Consider the following 15,744-nt stretch of genomic DNA (forward strand, 5'->3'; position numbering starts at 1 on the left):
AGTGACCACAACTGCCTCACATTTACCATAGCCTTGGAGAGGGAAAGGAGCAGTTACCAAGTGAACTGGGGAAAAGGAAATTATGACAATATCAGACAGGAGTTGGGAAGTACAGATTGGGAGCAATTGTTCCACAGAAAGGACACAGCAGACACATGGAGACTGTTTAAGGAGCAGTTGTTGTGAGTAATGCATAAATTTGTTCCTCTGAGACGGGCAAGAAGGGGGAAGATTAAGGAACCTTGGATGAGGAGAACAGGGGAGCTTCTTGTCAAAAGGAAGAAGGCAGCTTACATAAAGTGGAGGAAGCAAGGATTTAGCACAGCTCTAGAGGGTTACAGGCTTGCTAGAAAGGAGCTCAGTAATGGGCTGAGGAGTGCCAGGAGGGGGCACAAAAAAGGCTTGGCAAGAAAGATCAGAGAGAACCCAAAGGCATTTTACTCATACGTGAGGAAGAAAAAAAATGATCAGGGAAAAGGTAGGGCTGACCAGGGATAGCATAGTGATCTTGTGCGTGGAGTCTGAGCAGATAGGGGAATCCCTAAACAAGTGCTTTGTTTCGGCTTTCAGTAAAGAAAAGGACCTTGTTGTGAATGAGAACTTTGAGGAGCTGGGAAATAGGCTTGAACAGATCACAATTGATGAAGTTGATGTGCTGGAAATTTTGGCAAACATTAAGATTGATAAGTCCCCAGGGCCAGACCAGATTTATCCTAGTTGCTCGGGGAGGCGAGAAAGGAGATTGTTAAGCTGCTGGCGGAGATCTTTTCTTCCTCACTCTGCACGGGAGTTGTACCGGAGGGGAATAAATGTTGTTTCTCTTTTCAAGAAGGGGAATGGGGAAATCCCTGGCAATTACAGACCAGTCAGTCTTACATCTCTGGTCAGCAAGATTTTGGAAAGAATTCTGAGGGATAGGATTTATGACTATTTGGAAAAGCATAGTGTGATAAAGACAGTCAGCATGGCTTTGTGAGGGGCAGGTAATGTCTCACAAATCTTCTTGAGTTCTTTGAGGAGGTGACGAGACAGGTCGACGAAGGTCAAGCAGTGGATGTTGTGTATATGGACTTCAGCAAGGCATTTGATAGGGTTCCCCATGGTATGCTCATTTATAAAGTCAGGAGGTATGGGATACAGGGAGATTTGGCTGTCTGGATTCAGAATTGGTTAGCTGACAGAAGGCAGAGAATGGTTGTGGATGGAAAGTATTCTGCCTGGAGGTAAGTGTTGACTGGGGTCCTGCTGGGTTCTGTTCTTCGACCTCTGCTCTTTGTAGTTTTTATAAATGACTTGGATGAGGAGGTTGAGGGGTGGGTTAGTAAATTTGCAGATGACACAAAGGTTAGAGGTGCTGTCGATAGTATCGAGGGCTATTGCAGGGCTGCAGCGCGACATAGGCAGGATGCAGAGCTGGGCTGAGGAATAGCTGATGGAGTTCAACCTGGATAAGTGCAGAGTGATACGTTTTGGAAGGTTGAACTCGAATGCTGAATATAGGATTAAAGACAGGATTCTTGGCAGTGTGGAGGAACAGAGGGATCTCGGTGTTCAAGCGCATAGATCCCTCAAAGTTACCACCTAAGTGGATAGGGTTGTTAAGAAAGCATATGGTGTTTTGGCTTTCATTAACAGGGGGATTGAGTTTAAGAGCCGTGAGATTTTGCTGCAGCTCTACAAGTCCCTGGTAAGACCACACTTGGAATATTGTGTCCAGTTCTGGTCACCCTATTATAGGAAAGATGTGGAAGCTTTGGAGAGGGTGCAAAGAAGGTTTACCAGGATGTTGCCTGGACTGGAGCGCTTGTTTTATGAAGAGAGGTTGACTAAGCTCGGACCTTTTTCTCTGGAGAGAAAGATGAAGAGACCTGATCGAGGTATACAAGATACTGAGAGGCATGGATAGAGTCAGTCATCAGCAACTTTTCCCCAGGGCAAGATTGACTGGCACGAGGGGTCATAATTTTAAAATATTAGGAGGAGGGTATAGAGGAGTTGTATAGAGAGTTGTGAATGCATGGAATGTGTTGCCAGCGGTGGTGGTGGAAGCAGAGTCATTGGGGACATTTAAGCGACTGCTGGACGTGCACATGTACAGCAGTGAATTGGGTGGTGCGTAGGTTAGGCTATTTTATTTTAGAATAGGAATAATCCTTGGCACAACATTGTGGGCCAAAGGGCCTGTTCTGTACTGTACTTTTCTATGTCTATGATCTAAAATTCAATTTTCTGACAGCACAATATTTTACATCTAATTTTTTGCAGGTAATTTGATTTATAAAAAGCCTTTTTTGTTTTTAATCTTTGTGTAGACTTGTGTTTATTTTACATGCGCTTATTGCAATTTTAATATATTATTATATTCTAATAAAGAAATAATGACAATTTGTTAATTGTGCATAGTCAGATAGAAGGAGCAGGTATAATTTCAATACATATTTTCAGAATCAAGTCTTATTTTTTAATTATTTATTTATTCCTTTACTGTGATGTCATCATATGAATTTATGTGGCCAGTGTTCTGACTCAATCTCTTCACCTTGTCAATTTCTTGCAAGTTTCTTTTTCCAGATCCTAGAAAACTGACAAGCCAACTTAATATCCTCTTAATCATTCTGCACTTTGTTTTATAGAATCATAGAATCATAGAGATGTACAGCATGGAAACAGACCCTTCGGTCCAACCCGTTCATGCCGGCCAGATATCCCAACCCAATCTAGTCCCACCTGCCAGCACCCGGCCCATATCCCTCCAAACCCTTCCTATTCATATACCCATCCAGATGCCTCTTAAATGCTGCAATTATACCAGTCTCCACCACATCCTCTGGCAGCTCATTCCATACACGTACCACCCTCTGTGTGAAAACGTTGCCTCTTAGGTCTATTTTATATCTTTCCCCCCTCACCCTAAACCTATGCCCTCTAGTTCTGGACTCCCCAACCCCAGGGAAAAGACTTTGTCTATTTATCCTATCCATGCCCCTCATCATTTTGTAAACCTCTATCAGACTCCGAGTCTCCAGGGAAAACAGCTCCAGCCTGTTCAGCCTCTCCCTGTAGCTCAGATCCTCCAACCCTGGTAACATCCTTGTAAATCTTTTCTGAACACTTTCAAGTTTCACAACATCTTTCCGATAGGAAGGAGACCAGAATTGCACGCAATATTCCAACAGTGACCTAACCAATGTCCTGTACAGCCGCAACCTGACCTCTCAATTCCTGTACTCAATATTCTGACCAATAAAGGAAAGCATACCAAAAATTAATTTATTCCCTTTCCTAAATGCTGCTGTATGGTTCCAACACCACACAGTTTATTCCTAATTGTATACATGTTTAAAAAGGAAAAGCATAAAAGGATGGATACTGCTTGAAGTCAATGCAGCCCAATTAAGACAATAGACAATAGACAATAGACAATAGATGCAGGAGTAGGCCATTCTGCCCTTCGAGCCTTCACCGCCATTCAATATGATCATGGCTGATCATTCCTAATCAGTATCCTGTTCCAGCCTTATCTCCATACCCCTTGACTCCACTATCTTTAAGAGCTCTATCCAATTCTTTCTTAAATGAATCCAGAGACTGAGCCTCCACTGCCCTCTGGGGCAGAGCATTCCACACAGCCACCACTCTCTGGGTGAAGTAGTTTCTCCTCATCTCTGTCCTAAATGGTCTACCCCGTATTTTTAAGTTGTGTCCTCTGGTTCGGCAATCCCCCATCAACGGAAATATGTTCCCTCCTGCCAGAGTGTCCAGTCCTTTCATAATCCTATACGTTTCAATCAGATCCCCTCTCAGTCTTCTAAACTCAAGGGTATACAAGCCCAGTCGCTTCAGTCTTTCCGTGTAAGGCAATCCTGCCATTCCAGGAATTGACCTCGTGAACCTACGCTGCACTCCCTCAATAGCCAGAATGTCTTTCCTCAAATTTGGAGACCAGAACTGTACACAGTACTCCAGGTGTGGTCTCACCAGGGCCCTGTACAGCTGCAGAAGCACCTCTTTGCTTCTATACTCAATCCCTCTTGTTATGAAGGCCAGCATGCTATTAGCCTTTTTCACGACCTGCTGTACCTGCATGCTGTGCTCTTCCAGCACCACTAATCCAGTATTTCATTGACTGGTGGACAAGAACACCCAGATCTCTCTGAACAGCCCCTTTACCTAATTTGATACCATTGAGGTAGTAATCTGCCTTCCTGTTCTTGCCACCAAAGTGGATAACCAGACATTTATCCACATTAAACTGCATCTGCCATGCATCTGCCCACTCACCTAACTTGTCCAGGTCACCCTGTAATCCCCTAACATCCTCATCACATTTCACCCTACCACCTAGCTTTGTGTCATCAGCAAATTTGCTAATGTTATTGCTGATACCATCTTCTATATCATTTACATATATTGTAAAAAGCTGCGGTCCCAGCACGGATCCCTGCGGTACCCCACTGGTCACTGCCTGCCATTCCGAAATGGAGCCGTTAATCACTACCCTTTGTTTCCTATTAGCCAACAATTCTCTATCCAATCTAGTACTTTGCCCCCAATCCCGTGCACCCTAATTTTACTCACTAACCTCTTGTGTGGGACTTTATCAAAAGCTTTCTGAAAGTCCAGGTACACTACATCCACTGGATCTCCCTCGTCCATCTTCCGAGTTACATCCTCAAAAAATTCAAGAAGATTAGTCAAGCATGATTTCCCCTTCATAAATCCATGCTGACTCTGTCCTATCCTGTTACTATTATCCAGATGTGCCGTAATTTCATCCTTTATAATAGACTCCAGCATCTTTCCCACCATTGAGGTCAGACTAACTGGTCTATAATTTCCTGCTTTCTCCCGCCCACCCTTCTTAAAAAGTGGCACAACATTAGCCGCCCTCAAAATCCTCAGGAACCGACCCCAATTCTATTGAACTCTGGAAAATAATCACCAGCGCATCCACGATTTCCCGAGCCACCTCCTTCAGTACCCTGGGATGCAGGCCATCAGGTCCCGGAGACTTATCAACCTTCCGACCTAACAGTCTCTCCAACACCAAATCCTGGCAAATAGAAATTCCCTTAAGTTCAGGTCCTTCAGCCACTGTTACCTCAGGGAGATTGCTTGTGTCTTCCCCAGTGAACACAGATCTGAAGTACCCATTTAATTCCTCTGCCATTTCTTCGTTCCCAGTAATATATTCCCCTGCTTCTGTCTTCAAGGGCCCAATTTTTGTCCTAACCATTTTTTTGCCTTGGACATACCTAAAAAAGCTTTTACTATCCTCCTTTATATTCTTGGCCAGTTTACCTTCGTACCTCATTTTTTCTCTGCGTATTTCCTTCTTACTAATCCTCTGTTGTTCTTTAAAAGCTTCCCAGTCCTCAGTTTTCCCACTTATCTTCGCTAAGTTATACTTTTTCTCTTTTAACCTTATATGTTTCTTTACTTCCCTCGTCAGCCACGGCCGCCCATGTCTCCTCCTGGGATCTTTCTTCCTTTTAGGAATGAACTGATCCTGCATCTTCTGCATTATACACAGAAATATCTGCCATTGTTCCTCCACGGTCTTCCCTGTTAAGGTATTGAACCATTGAACTTTGGCCAGTTGCTCCCTCATAGCTCCATATTTCCCTTTATTCAACTGAAATATTGTCACTTCAGATTGTACCCACTCCCTCTCAAATTGCAGATTGAAGCTTATTGTATTATGGTCACTACTTCCCAATGGCTCCTTCACTTCGAGGTCACTGACCAATTTTGGTTCGTTACACAATACCAGATCCAGAATTGCCTTATCCCTGGTCGGCTCCAGCACCAGCTGCTCTAAAAATCCATCTCTGAGGCACTCCACAAAGTCTCTTTCTTGAGGCCCGATACCATCCTGATTCTCCCAGTCTACCTGCATGTTAAAATCCCCCATAACAACTGTAGTAACATCTTTGCGACAAGCCAATTTCAGCTCCTGATTCAACTTACCTCCAACATCCAGACTACTGTTTGGGGGCCTGTAGATGACTCCCATGAGGGTCTTTTTACCCTTAGTGTTTCGAAGCTCTATCCACACTGACTCTACATCCCCTGACTCTAGGTCCGCCCGCGCAAGGGACTGAATATCCTCCCTTACCAACAAGGCCACCCCACCCCCTCTGCCCGTCAGTCTATCCTTACGATAACACGTGTAGCCTTGAATATTCATTTCCCAGGCCCTGTCCCCATGAAGCCACGTCTCAGTTATCCCCACAATATCGTATCTGCCAATTTCCAAAAGAGCCTCAAGCTCATCCACCTTGTGTCTAATGCTTCGTGCATTCATATATAGAATTTTTAATTTGTTACTGCTCTCACCCTTCCCCTCAACCCTTATTTCACTCAACTTTACAGCATGATGCCTTTTCCAGTTTTCTGCCTCCTTGATACAGTTGTCTTTCTTGACTTCTCTTGTTCTAACTACCCCTTCAATTTCCTTTTTAAACATCCAGCTTGTCCCCTCCCCCCCGCTACTTAGTTTAAATGTAGCGGTGTTGCAGCAGAAAACCTGCCTGCCAGAATGCCGATCCCTGTTCTATTAAGGTGCAAGCCGTTTCTCTTGTAGAATTTATGGTTACCATAAAATATACCCCAGTGATCCAAGAACTTGAAACCTTGCTTCCTGCACCAGTTCCCCAACCACACATTCAAGTCCATTATCTCCCGGTTTCTGGCCACACTAGCCCGAGGAACTGGAAGCAAACTGGAGATAACCACCTTGGACGTCCTGCTTTTTAGCCTTCTTCCTAGTTCTGCGAAGTCTCACTGTAGTATGTTCCTCCTCTTCTTCCCGACATCATTTGTGCCGACGTGTACCACCACCTAGGGCTCTTCACCCTCGTCCTTGAGGATGTCCTGCACTCTGTCCGCGAGGTCTTTCACTCTTTCAATTAAGAGGGAGGTGGTGGTGTAGCATTACTGTCCAGGGACTAGTAATCCAGAAACTCAGGCTAATGTTTTGAGGGACATGAGTTTGAATCTCACCATGGTAGATGATGAAATCTGAATTAATAAAAATCTGGAATAACACCTAATGTGAAGTAATCACTGTCAATTATCGTTAGAATCGATTATCATTAAAACACACACATGGTTCACTCATGTCCGTTTGGAGAAGGAAATCTGCCTGATTTTTCAGTCAGCAATCTTCCTCTGCTTTTTATCAAATGACCAATTAATTGTAGATGTGAGTATGAATGCATGTTTCTGAATTTCAAGGTTTTGTATCTCACCCAAAGAACAGAGTAAGTTTCATTCCTATATTTATTGATGTTTCAATTTTCCTGAATTAGAAGACCCAATTTCTTTCTATCCAAACTCATTTTCTCCTTCCCTATACTCATGAAAAATGCCCCGATTTTTCCAGTGTCTCGTCATAAATGTATCTTATCTTTGGCATCATTCTAATGAATCACTTCTGCACTGTATCCTTGTCATTGACATTCATCTTAATGAAAGAAACACAACATTGCATGCAATAAATTTATCACAGCCAAGTTAATGGCCAAGTTCTTAGCAGAAAGTAGCTAAGGGTCGTGTTTGTCAAGTTTTGTGAAAGGTTTTTCTCTCTAGGATGCTAACGTGTTCTCTTGTGCTGTCATCCCAAACTCACCTCAGTAATGATGCACCATGCTCCTGTGGTTCTGACCCATTTATTGCTAGCCTGATTCTCCCATTTGTTGTAGGTAGATGTATTCACCAGTGCCAGGACACCTTTAAAAGGTCGAGGTGGTAAAAACAATGACTGCAGATGCTGGAAAACAAATACTGGATTAGTGGTGCTGGAAGAGCACAGCAGTTCAGGCAGCGTCCAACTCGTTTGGATGCTGCCTGAACTGCTGTGCTCTTCCAGCACCTTTAAAAGATCGTTGTGTTATCAGTCAATTGCTGGCAGTCCGGAGCTGCCCTGCTCAGTTCATGATATTTGTCCCAGACATGGCAGTCAAGGGGAAATTAGTGCCCTACCCCACCACCTTATGGAGGTCTTGGCTGATGTGATGCAGCGGAGAACTGTTTCCTTCTCCCAAGACTGACAGAGGAGACCACGAAACAGGACCCTGCTAGTCCTGACTGAGTTTGCCAGCTGGTTAGTCCAGTCGTGATCAGGAGAGGAACGACTGAGAGAGAAAGAAGTAGAAAGAAGGTCAATGACCTTCTCTGCACCAGTCAGGTAAACACAACCATCTTCTCTCTGTTACCTCACGTTCCCTCTATCACTTCCACTGACACCCCATGCTTCATTATTCTTGTCTTTGCATGCAACATCTTCCCTCACTTGCTGTTCCTCAATCCCAGATGACTAACCGTCCATGCTCTGTGCACTACCTATGCACTTACTCAGGACTAATCATGACCTGTTTTCCACCAGCACTTTCAATTGTACCACACAGTTGCATCTCAATCCATTCCTGCTTTTGCCTCATTCAAGGAGAAGATGGCCCACAGTCGGGCTGAAGGAGCCGGGACAGGTGGTGGTGTGCCCAACATTCACTCATTATGTGTAGGGTCTTGACTGTGACTGCCTGAACTGTGGACTGATTATGCCAAGATCCTGCACTGCTATCAGCAACTGCCCCTTGACTTCCTGTATGGAGAACCCTTGCCTGAAGGGATTCCCCTTGAAATGACTGAGGACTACTCCATTTTGAATTTGGGGCCCTGGCTATTTGCTTGAAGCAATTGCAGTGCATTTTGTGCTTAACCGGCTGGCACATAGTGTAAGTGTAACACTGAGATCAGATGGTTTTGTACAGCACACTGTCCACTCTATTGACTGATAACTTCTGGAAAAAACAGCAAGCTGCTTAGCTTGATGTCAGCATTGAACAGTGAGGCAAGCCAGCACTACTGTACTTTAGGTTCTGGCTGCAGGGCTAAATCACAAAAGGCCAAGGCAAGGTAGGGATGTTGAGAAGACCCAGGACAGCATAAAGAGAGGGGGCACTAAGAGAGTAGCCTGGTCTAATCCAGGAGATGGGAAAGTTGGGAGTTTTTGGCAACCAGTTTTGATGTGGCAGCTGGGAGAATAGGAGGCCTTGTATTACTCAGGAAAAAGGAGGTAGTAACACAGGTGATAATCAGCAATAATCCACGTTAATAGATCTCTTGCTCCTACTGACTAGTGAGACTCTCACCTCGATAGTTGGCCATATGTTGCATAGTTTTATTTATTGATCTTGAAGTTCAGGAGTGGCCTCCTCAACATCCCAATTGATTTTTCCAAATGTCTCACCATGGCCTGTGTCACTCACACCCTGAGGAGATTCCTTCCAATGATTTAAAAACAAAACTTTCATGCTCTTTTTACATTTGGCTGCATTATTACGCCTGGGATCCCAGATTTCAGTTTATATTTTCACTGAAAAACCATCAGAGGGGTATGATAGATAAAAGTCGATCTGACCTTGTCAGTTTTATTCCTGTAATGTAGATGGAAATTCCACTCTTATGTACTTGAACCTTTAAGTCCCTCTGCTCCCCTACAGCTTCTAAAGTTTCACCATTTAATGCATGGTTCATCTTTTTAATCTTTCTCTCAACATAAATTACATTACCATTTTCCTCATTAAATTTCCATCATCTATCCACTTAATCTGTTCTCCATGTCTTTGTGTGGCATGGTGGCTCAGTGGTTAGCATTGCTCCCTCAGAGCACCAGGGGTCTGGGTGTGATTCCCACCTTGGGTGATTGTCTGTGGGGAGTTTGCATGTTCTCCCTGTGTCTATATGGGTTTGCTCTGGTTTCCTCCCACACTCCAGAAAGATGTGTAGGTTAGGGTGGATTGGTCATGCTAAATTGCCCATAGTATTAGGTGCATTAGTCAGGGGTAAATGTAGGGAAATGGGTCTGGGTGGGTTACTCTTTAGAGGGATGGTGTGGACTTGTTGGGCTGAAGGGCCTGTTTCCACACTGGAGGGATTTTAATCTAATTTTTATGGATACTACTTGTAGTCCTTGTTACAGTTAACTATGCTCCCTACTTTTATGCTACCAGAACATTTTTTACTATTTTAATCTCCTCTACTTCAATCAGATTATTTATATGTGTTTGAAAGAACAGCAACCCTGAGTGGCATTTTTGATTGTAGCCCTCCATCAAACATCACTTTCTCTCTTCTGTCTTTTAATCAATTTCCTATCCTTGTTGCCACACTCTCTTTAATGTTTTTCGCCTTAAAATTATCAGCCAGGCTCAACTACATTTCTTTTATTCATATATAATCTGGTACTTTTTCACATATTGAATATGCCAGATGCATACTGGCTGCCCTTCATTAACCCATAATCTTTGTAGGTAAGTATTAACTTGCTCCTGTCATAACACCATTAGCAGCTTCCTCAATATAGATATTAAATAGACAGGCCCATAACTAATTTGATTTAATTTGTTTCTTTTTTACCATGCATATAAAATCCAATCCAATTATCTTCTTATTCACTCCAATCTTTTCTATTTGCTCCCCCACTGTAGTTTCTGTGTTTGTCTTTGATTTTCTTGTATAGGTACCTGGTCAAGATAATTGGCTGAAGATTCAAAACCAAGATAAGAGGAAATGTTTTTGTTAACTGAGTTGTTAGAACTGGAATCCAATGTCTTAAAGTGCAGTGCAAACATATTGAATAACAACTTTCAAAAGAGAACTGGATAAATAACTGCACCAGGAAAAGATTTGCAGAAAGGGGATAAGGTAGGGAGGCAGGAGTTGGTGGGGATCATTCACTCAAAAAGTCAACAGGGAAATGGGCCAAAGTCTCTCCTTCTGTGCTATGGTACGATTCGAGAAAGAGAGACTGAACATTGCTGTTGTATGATGTATCCTCGTCACTGCTCATCATGTTGTAGAAGCTATCTGGATTATAGGTCACCAGAAGGTAGCTTTAATGCCAACATCTTTCTTTTGGGTTGGGATCCACAGGATCTGCCTAGTGGTAGTGAAGAAAAACAAAAAAGTCTAACTGCAAGAGATTTGTGTCTTACACATGACGTAATTTACTGTATGATTATGATCATAGGCGGAATCTTCCTAACCCTGAACGATGTTGTGCCAAGTCGAGAAATTTAGGAAAGGGTGGGTGAAATGTCATATCAGGCCCTTCTTGAAATCGACACCAAAAATTTGCATTTTCCAAGCAAGTGTTGGGTGTTGAGATGGGGTTCTTCTGAGTGACAGGTGAGAGGTATATTAGGGTAGATTATTAGTACAATACTGCATTGGGCCAAGGTCATTTTTGATGGGGTGTTGGAGGATCTCCTCAATCACGTCCTCATTTATGATTGTATTGTAGGTTAGATATTCTTTGAATGTTCTCTCCATCAGAGGCTGGTCTTTTCTCTGTCTTTACTCCACATCGGTTTGAGGCCAAGGGTGATTTGTCTGTATTATACCTTGATGGCACTGAAGAAGCCCTGAACTCTTTTCCTTTTAGATTACACTGTCCGCTCACATCTCAAGAGAGAATTCAGAGGTTTGAACCTCTTAGAAATGAGGACCAAATGGTAGAATTATTCTCACTTAACTGAAGATTAAAAGAGCATAAGATTAGGTTGTGGAAATAAAGATGTGAGTGAGGAACTCAAGACTTGCTGAATTTAATGTACGGTTCCAATGGAGATGTTATTTGCAGAATGTAATTGGTCAAACAAAACATTGAAATTTTAAAGCAATATTCTAGGCTTCCTTCTCAGAGAAAGGGTGGCTTGGTGGCACAGTGGTTAGCACTATTGCCTCATAGTGCCAGGGGCCTGGATTCAGTTCCAGCCTCGTGTGACTGTCTGTGTGGAGATTGCACATTCTCTTCTTGGGTTTCCGCCAGGTACTCAAGTTTCCTTCCACAGTCCAAGAATGTACACCTAGGTGGTTTGGCCATGTTAAATTGTCCCGTAGTGTGCAGGCTAGGTGAATTAGTATGGTACATTCAGGGTTATAGGGATACGGTGGGAAGGTGGGTCTGGGTGGCATGTTCATTGGAGGGTGGTTACAGACTCAATGGACCAAATGGCTTGGATTGCAGGGAGTCTATGGTTCTAACTGTACTTGGGGATCAGAGAGGCACTGTTGGAGTGTTTCGTCTTTTGGAATCTTTGTCTACATGTTTGCATCTCCTTGAATCTGTTATCTTACAAGAGTTTGTATTATACTCTGATTGCTGGATGGTCAGCCTTAATGGGTTAAATGACCTTTCCTTGTTCTATGCTTTTTTATTTTCTTAAGTATATATCTGAACTATTTAGTATTCAGGTCATTGCTCCAGTGGTAGCATTAGAAAGCTCTAATGTTGAATAGAACTGGATGATGACGGGTGCATGAAATTATTCTTTTGCATAAACAATGTTATCTTTATCAGCCTTAGACAGAAAATTTGATTCAAATCACTTGCTTTCCTATTTACACGTGTTCTATCAAGAAAATTGACCTTATACTTACAATTAAAGCAGTCTTGTTTTAGCAACAATTCTTAAGGTCAACATTTTCAGACTTTCTTCCTATGTACAGAAAAACAGGATATTACTGTGAGAAACACAGTTTGATGATATTGAAAGGTTTCTATGACCTACACTCCCAGGCAGTATTCATAATTGTCTTTGCAGAATGACTGAAGTGGCGAGTGGCAAGTTATTTTTCCTTCATTTGAACCTGACCTCTTGTTGTGTAATTTGTGGTATCATCAGACATTTTAGGATTTGCTTAGTTTGCTCCTTAGAATTATGACAACCTTAATAAAGCCCCTTTCCCTTACCTCTCCTCATTGCTCAAGTTTCTAATACTAGTTATGCATTCTCCTTTCTCTGAACATCACAAATGCTGAGATGTATTGACTATACAATGGTGACCTGGATTATATGTAGTACTTTAAGAGAAGTTGGATCAGACCATAATGCAAGTTTATGTGGGCGTTTAGATAATACCTTTGGGCATATAAGATTATGTTTGTTTCCATTGCTGCTGTACATTCTGCGGTCAATATTTCAGTTAGCTATCTGTGGGCTGTCTTACTCACTCTTCTGTCCCTTTCAGTCAATAATTGTTCCTCTCATATTCACCCTGCCTATTCCCATTCCCAACAGCACTTTGTATTGGCCAGAATAAAATGGCAAGAGGCACATGTCAGGCTGAAACAACTGCACAGAAGCCGGTATCCCATCACCAAATCACCCTTAATTTACATGGGGTTTGTGCATGGGCTCTGACCAGCCAGCTTAGAGCCAGCCCGAGGATCAGGAGATTCTGGGAATCTCCTATTTACATCTGTCAGCCAGGGATCCCTGATTATCCCAGATTAACAGCTCCAACCAAGGGTCTCATTATGAGATCCACCTGACCCTGATTCCAATCACTACACAGACTTAATTGTTAATCTTTTCAAATATCTTTAGCTGTGTTATTCAACATCCCCTTCCCTTCTCCCATGCCCATCCCAGTTTGGCTTCACCATGAAAGTTTTGCTTCTGTTACTACTTCTCAAATCATGTGGATATGTTGTGTTCATTAGACATACAAACAACTGAATGAGGAATGGAGTAGGTTCAAGACATGGATTTGGGTGCTTAATCTCACTTGGCAATTCAACATATTTTCAAGTAAGCACATTTTAACCAATCAGGCCACAAAATATACAACTCAAGTCAAACATAACACTTTACAGATCGAGCAGATAGTGTTGTTAGCCTCAGATCAGCACACAGGGAGAAAATGATTAACCATTGTAATATCAGCCAAGATGTTTTATTCCTCTCTAACATGCTGTCTCACCTTGAGTCAAAGGTCATTTTAACAGTGCTGGGGTTGAATCAGTCTGTGGGTGGTCTGCAGAAACTTGTTTTTGCTTTGGAGGTCTAGTTTAAATATAGCCTTTCAAATCTAGCAATGTATCGTGGGGAATTAGAATTAACTGAGTTATTCCTGCAACAAGCTAGTATGAATATGATGGCTAAAAGGCCTCCTTCTGTGCTGGAACCATTCTGTGATTTGATTATAATAGTACAAATACTTTATTGCTAAAATTAATACAATTACCTGTCATAATCTCATACAGCACAGAAACAGATCCTTCAGTCTAAGCTGTCTGCACCAACCGGACATTCCAATCTGACCAGCATTTGGCCCATATCTCTCTAAGCCCTTCGTATTTCGTATACCATTTCAATACCGTTTAAATGTTGTTATTGTCCCCGCTTCCATCACTTTCTTTGGCAGCTCGTTCCTTACATACATCATCTTCTGCGTGAAAAAGTTACCCCTCAGGTCCTTTTCAGATCTTTCCTCACTCACCATTACTAGTGATTTACTGGACTGAAAACGGCATTTGACTTTAAATTATGTTTGCAGCATAAACCCACCTCTTCTCATAGCCATGACAATATGAAAACATAACCAATTCATATGGCACCTGGTTCAAGAACTGTTATTATACTGCTGGATGGACTTTCAATATCGTTGATCTTGCTAATGTTGATCTTGCTTTGAGCACCTTCTGTGCAGCTGTCTCACTCTGTCTAAACACCCTAAGATCTGTATGTTCTTGTTTGCATGATCTGCCTGTAATACTGGCAAGAAAATGCTATTCACTGTGCTTAGGTACATGTGACTACAATATAATCAAAATAATAGAAACCATAATATAATAATTTGTAATATAATAATAAGTTTTGATGATGGTGCTGATGTCTTTAATTTTTGTACTTAATGATCACCAGAGACCCTATGATGGTGGTTTAAAGCTCTTCAGCTGATGTCCTATGTTCCCCTGTATTTATCTGCAGTCCTGCAGCAGTCAGAATGTGACAGGCTCCATTCACAATGTAAGGCTCAAGCTGATCTTAAAGGGATTGTGTGTACAATAAAACAGTTGCACCAGCAAACAGAGATTTGAGGGGAGATTGCTAATGTTAGTTTTATTCAGTTATAATAGTCAGCACATGTGGACTTGCTTCATCTCCAGATCTATATGCTCAAACATAGTTAGAGCCTACATACTATGACTGGTGAATTGGATGCTTCTCCTCAACTGCCTTTTGAACATTGAGAAATATCACTTACAAACTGATCGATCAGGGATCAGTCAAATATCAACCATGTTTTTAGATGTGGGATTGACATAAAAGAGACATTCGGGTGATGCCAACAGGTAAAATGGACATTTAATCAATCAACCAACTGTTTCCAAATGCGTAACATGGGGCACATACAAGAAGGACTTGCTGCTCCCTCTGATTGGATTTGGATGAGGCCTTCAATCCACGCACCCTCATGTCAACATCTACCCATCACACCACCCCCTCACCTTCCACAAAATGAAGGGCATCTGTCTTAGACTTTTATCATGGCCTGCTTTTGTGGCAGTGGCTCTGTATATTCAAAAACCAGGAACTTTATAATTTCTCCAATGCTACATTGAGCAAGCTCCTAAATGTTTTCCACAGGATTCAGGTGTATACTAGCAACTGTATTTGGTGCAATTTTCCTCACTATATTTACAATGACATTAGAACAAAGGCAGAATATTTCTGGTTGAGTGTAGTTCAAGCCTTTGCTTGTTGGTAAGACATGTTGAGAATAGGATGGAAAATCTTCCTAGCCAGCCTTCGTACACAAGTTCCCTAATAAATGGTGCCACAGTATAAAAATACTCCAAAGCAGCCTGAGGGAAGCTTTTACAGATCAGTTTTAAGGCACCACCCGAGTTTCATATTGCTTTAAATTTGAATATTTGGCAGGTTAAGA

This window comes from Chiloscyllium punctatum, chromosome 1, assembly GCF_047496795.1.
Source record: "Chiloscyllium punctatum isolate Juve2018m chromosome 1, sChiPun1.3, whole genome shotgun sequence".
NCBI lineage: Eukaryota > Metazoa > Chordata > Chondrichthyes > Orectolobiformes > Hemiscylliidae > Chiloscyllium > Chiloscyllium punctatum.